Genomic DNA, 6202 nt, shown 5'->3' with positions numbered 1-6202 from the left:
CTCTCCAACCGAGCTACTCCAATGGATGCATGGCCAAGCTCCACCACGTGTACATCATAAGGCTACCTAGTGGCCCATCAAGCAGGACTACCGTCGTTGTCCGCCACATCTAGCAACTCCACCTAGTAGGGCCATTATCGTCATCAAGCCATCAATCAATGTCTAGTAAGAGCCCTCATCACGCATGCCTGGCATGTCAATCAGTGAGCTCTCGAGGCCTCACCATGCAAAAGTAGTGTGGCATCATAGAAATAGCTTGTGTCTTGACCAAGCTCTAGGTGTTTTACTTTGAGCAACATGTGTCCTTTAGAGAGCTCTAGGTGTCCCATGCTACTCTGACACGTCTCATTTGGCACAAGCGTCCTTTAAATATATAAAGGTTAGTTGAACATTCATTAAGGACTTTTTGGCCTCATTTATTGCTCAGTCCTACAATTTAACTTTTCTAACTTTATCGTTAGAGATCTAAGCACGGAATCTCACCTCGGACCCTCTAACCTCCTTTTCCCTTGCACGTGTCTTCTAAGTTGTCCCTATGACCTCAGCGGCTTTGATCTTTATCAATTGGCATCATCTGTGGGAACTAAAATGAAAGGTCATCCCATCCACAAACCATCCTTCTACCAACATGTTTCAATCCCACCTTGCCTCTCATCATTCGATAAGGGAGACTTTTGAGGAGCCTTCCTTGGCGTTCTTTGTCCCAGAGGAGTGTCTCGATGAGAATTTGAAGACCTGGCCCAGATAGTCCGCGATATGAACCTCCAAGTGCATGTGCATGACGAGTTGATACAAGCCATGAGGGAAGTGGCACGAGACGCCATGTTGGAGACCGCGGTGTGGCAACCCCTAGCACAGAGGAATCTCTTTCCACGGTAAGAACTTCTCGCCCAGCATGTCTAGCAAACACAACAGCAGAATTAATCTATCCCATCAGCCCAGTAAGTGCAATCGGTTGTACCACAAGATCAGTAACAAGTCCCTCCTACGTCCTTTCATAAGATGGAGTTCCCTAAAGACCAAGTCCCTTTCTCATCACAACCCACGTTGGAGCAAACATCACGACCGCCAACTTAAGGAGAGGAGCCAACACGAGACGTCGCACCGACAACTTGCAATATCCGCCTAAGGTTCGTACGTCATGAAGGAGGTGAGCAGATCAAACTTATCCCCTAGAACGGATCACTTTGGGGCATCAAAAGCTCGTAGAAGATGACGACATTGGTCACGTGTTGAAGACTGGGCAGAACAGCGAGAATGCCATAGTGAGAGACATAACTCTGTTGCCCAAGAAGTTGTAAGTAAACATACCTCGAGTGTGCCCAATCTAGCCACGGCATCACCTCTCTTTCAAGACATTTTGTTAGAACCTTAGGCACTAGTGTTTAAGACCCCAACATTTAGATCTATGATGGGACCACAAATCTGATGGATCATGTGGAAAGCTTCCAAGCATTAATGTTGTTCTACAGTACCTTGGAAACTAGCATATGTTTAGCCTTTCCAATCGCTTTTCGGAAAGTAATCTTACTCTTGTATTTTGGCTCCCACCTAACTCCATGGCAAACTAAGCCTAGTTCATTGATTTTTTACGACTCATTTCACTACTAACCACAGGTGCTAGAAGACTCATTTCGCTAAAGCCTAGCAAGAGCCTCGGAGATTATGTGCAGAGGTTCAAATCTAAGGCTCTCAAAGTCAAGGACCTCGATCCTGTAGTGGAGGTGGCAACAACGATCTACGATGTCAAGGATAGACACTTTGGGTTCTTCTTAGTGAAGAACTGAGGTGACAAGAAGAAGAGGAAGCGAGATGGCGAAGATTGAGAAGGCCACAAAAAGACAAGAGGTGGGGAGTCGTCATCACAATCCCGAACTCCACCCAGGAAGTTCGAGTCATACACTCCATTGAATGTCACATGAGGTGAGATCTTGATGTAGGTGAAAAGCAAGGACTTCTTCAAGTGGCCACCCCGCTTAAAAGGGAACCCTACCAAGAGAGACCATAAGAAGTATTGTAAGTTTCACATGATAGTTGGTCGTGACATAGAGAATTATCGCAACCTGAAGAACGAGATAGAAGAGTTGATCAAACGAGGTCACCTGAAGTAGTATGTAAAAGACTGACTTGCAAAGCACTAGAGATAGGACGATGACATGAAAGAGGTGCCAAAAGGGTTAGCAGGCATCACCAATGTGATTGCGGATGGTTCAGTAATTGTGGGGTGCAGTCACACTACTAGGAGAACTTTGGTTACGAAGTTGCGAACTAACTTAGGAGGCCGACCCACAAAGAAGACAAAGGCCAAAGAACCCATAGTGTTCACTAATGACAACTTGAGGGACATTAGATTGCTCCATGATGACGCATTGGTTGTCCATATGACAATAGCTAACTACATGGTAAAGCATATCCTTATAGACTCTAATAGTTCAACTAGTATCCTATTTGTTGCAACATTTGAACAGATGAAGTTGGATAAGAAGAAGCTTGTCCTAACTGACATACCACTTGTTTGGTTCTCAGGGGATGTCGTGAGACCCATTGGGGAAGATATGCTTGTAAGTTAGAAGATCGGGTTCATTAAAAATTTGGCAAAATCCCAACCCAAAATGGCCCATGAATAGGTCTAAGTGTGCTATTGAATTAACAACCATGCAAATGTGCTTCATCTCATGCCCATTGAACTTAAAAGAATAGCCATGCAGTCATCCACGAGCAAATGGATATGCCATACTACAAGAAAAAATAACTTTAGTAGTAATCAAAATTGATGCTAAAAGTAAAAAAAAAAAATGTCAGTAAAACCTTTACCAATAATTGGCAAACTACTACTAAAGCATATAATTGCAGTTTTAGCAACTATCGATAAAGAGTAGAAAACTACCGCTAGAAATAAAAAAATAGGAGACAATTATATCTTTTAGCAGTAGTGGCAACTGTTGCTAAAGGGGTAGACCAATTGCCTTTATAGGTTTATAGTGACAACCACAATTTTTTTTTTTTTTTTTTAGCAACAGTCGTAACTGACACTAAATCTCTATTTTTTTTACACTTGCCAAAATAATATGGGATTTGTTAAAAATAACCTATAATTTAATTGTAATTGGTTACAAATATCAATTATTAAATAAACTTGTAATTTTGTTCATCCAAATTAAAGTTAAATACAAAATGATTTGTTTCTGTTGTTGACAACCTTTGGACCTTTAGTCTTATAGGGATAAATAAAGAAAATATATTTTAATTAATGTACATGCACAATATACTATAATCTTCAAACCTCTTCCTCTTCTCATATTCTCATCTTGTGCCTCAATAACATTAAAACATACATATTATAACATTGGTGCATGGTAAACCTTTGAGCGGATGTATGTAGAGGCAATTGTAGAACTATGGTCACTACATTAGAATGTCATGCATAAAGGAATGCTTCATATGCATGCGTGCCAATTCAAATAACAAGCATCAACTCACCATTTGTTTCTAGGAACTTGAAACTCACATGCTAAACATGAATTTATAATTAGTTGATCATGTGTAAAGGTTTTTAGGCTACTTTAGGTTCTTTTTCCCGAAGCAAAGGAATCATGTTCTCATTTTCTTCTTCTTTCACTTGTTTTTAAAGCTTCTCTACGGCTGAATTCAAAATTATGCAAATTTTCTTGGATTATTTGATTATGTGTCAAAACATGGTTTCTAATCTGTTGACATTAAAATGAAAAAAAAAATCATAAACTTCTAGCTTAAAAATTCTATTAACACGAGAAACTTGTGAATCATGATAGAAGTTAAATGTTTCCATATAGATCAAATCATGGAGGAAATATATGATTAAACTTATTAGAGGAACACGAATAATTTTTATCACTTGTAGAAAGTGCATGGCAATGTTTTTCAATGTAAGTTGTCTAGAAGAAAAAATAATAGATCAACTAAAATAGGTCAAAAACAATAGTTTCATCTTCATTATGTGACAAAGTCCAATTAATTCTAAAATATAGCAAAGAAGAAAAAGAAAAACTAACAATAATAACCACTCACATCTTCACAAGGGTATCCAATCTGTGGCTAATCCAATGCAATATGAATAGTAAATAACCATATCAAGAATAATCATTCAACAATGAATCATGTTATAATCAAAATAGTTGATATCTTAAATAATTATGATCACAAAAATCCTACATGTGAAAAGCCAAACATGCTTTTCTCCCTTCATATATTTGATTAATTTATAATTATAAAGTATGTGAAGCCAAATCTAAATAAGACAAAAAAAATTCTAAGACATAGAAAATATACAATTCTATACCATTGAATCAATTGTGTGAGTTGATGTTGCAATTCCTTATCTCGTAACTTATGTATTATGAGCAACTTCCTATCAAAGCTTGAATTGCATCAATCTTATTGGACCCTGCACCATTTTCATCCAAAAATTTTATCACCTTGCACTTCTCTTAATAGACATCTCAAAATCTTTCTTCATCCTAAAATTAGTTCAATCACCTAAACAAATTAAATGAAAAAAAAAACTTAAGGACAAACAAAATGAAAATCAAAGTATTACATGAACTTGAGCATTAAGACGTTCAATTTGACATTATACATTCTAAAAGCATGAGTTCCAAACAAGACTTTTAAAGTACCAAAGTCTGAGAGGACAAGATCATGATAATACAAGTTTGAAAGACCAAGATACAAAAGTTTTCCTAATTTAACTAACAAAACATTAATTCTTATTAAAACGGAGGATATAGGTTATAAAGACAAGTGAATTGTTTATTTGAGGGCAATACTCCGAAACTTCTGATTTGTGTATATTGAGAGAAAAAAGCATAAATGAGATCTGACCAATGATGCAATGAAATGGTAAGACTAGGGTTATCAATGGGTCGGAATCAAGTAAAACTGGTTTCGGAACCAACAAGAGAACCCGTGGACCCGAAACTGACCCATACCCTATAGGGTCCATAATTTTACACCCATAACCAAACCGATCGATTCTTGGGACAATTGGGTCCTCCCCGGTGGACTTGATTATGAAAACTCTACAATGAAAGCCCTACTAAAAGTAAATAAAAAAAAACTACTAAAAAAATCCCAGATACAACCTGCTAAAAACATGTTATAATAAAGCAATTAAAACCCTCTTACAAAGGCAACAAAACTTGCTAAAATTATATCACAATAAACCATTAAACCTGTTATAATAATAACAAGCATGATAATAACAAATCTAATATAATAATAGAAAACTTGTTATTAAGTGAAACCTGTTAAATGTTAATAACAATAAAAATATGTTAAAATCTAATAATAACCATAAAAAGTGATAAAAAAACAATAATAATCTTGTTAAAAGAGTTCTCAAACCATTAACAAGTTTTCAAAATGTCTTAAATGTCTTAAACTATTTAACAAGTCTTCAAAACCATTCATGAAATCCTAATAAATTTATAAATTATAACTCATTCAATCATAAAATCCAATAAAAAGTATAATCCAACTTTGAATTCTCTAATTCTTCATTAATATAAGAACCATCACAAGTGACAAGCAATTTTCAAATGCAATCTCTCAAGCTAATCTTCTCATCCATCAAATCCTATAAAAAATCAAAGATACATTCACTTACTTAAATTCAAAAACAAAATAAATGGTTTAATTTATTGAGTCATTGTCAAATTTTTACAATTTTCTAATGACCAACTAAACTCCACTGAATCTTGTTTTTATTGGTGAAAGCATTTTTTGATATATACGTTGTAAAAAAATTAACATGTTGATTAAAAAATAAAGTAAGAAATAACAATATTTTACTTACTCATATCTAAATGTAGCAACCAACCTTGTCCACATATTAAAGCTTCAACAATATCAGGAAGAAGGAAACTGTGTCTTGAATCAATTACTTTACTATCTATAGAAAATGTTGATTATGATGTAACTATGGAAATTAGAATCGTAAATATATTGCATGCCATCTTAAAAAGTATTGGAAACATTAGACTATTCACTTTCCACCAATCTAATATATTGAAATCTTGATTTTTAGGAAAAAATGAATCATTCAAATATTGATCCAAATATGAATTTTAGTGTTGCTTATCACCACTAAGACATTCATTATCACACTAACTATTAAAAAATCTGAATGCTTAGTCATTTTCCTCACTACCATTTTCATCTTCAT

Source organism: Nelumbo lutea, chromosome 6 (genome assembly GCF_056320005.1).
Source record: "Nelumbo lutea isolate HS-2025 chromosome 6, American lotus-T2T, whole genome shotgun sequence".
Lineage (NCBI taxonomy): Eukaryota > Viridiplantae > Streptophyta > Magnoliopsida > Proteales > Nelumbonaceae > Nelumbo > Nelumbo lutea.
This window is presented reverse-complemented; position numbering follows the sequence as displayed.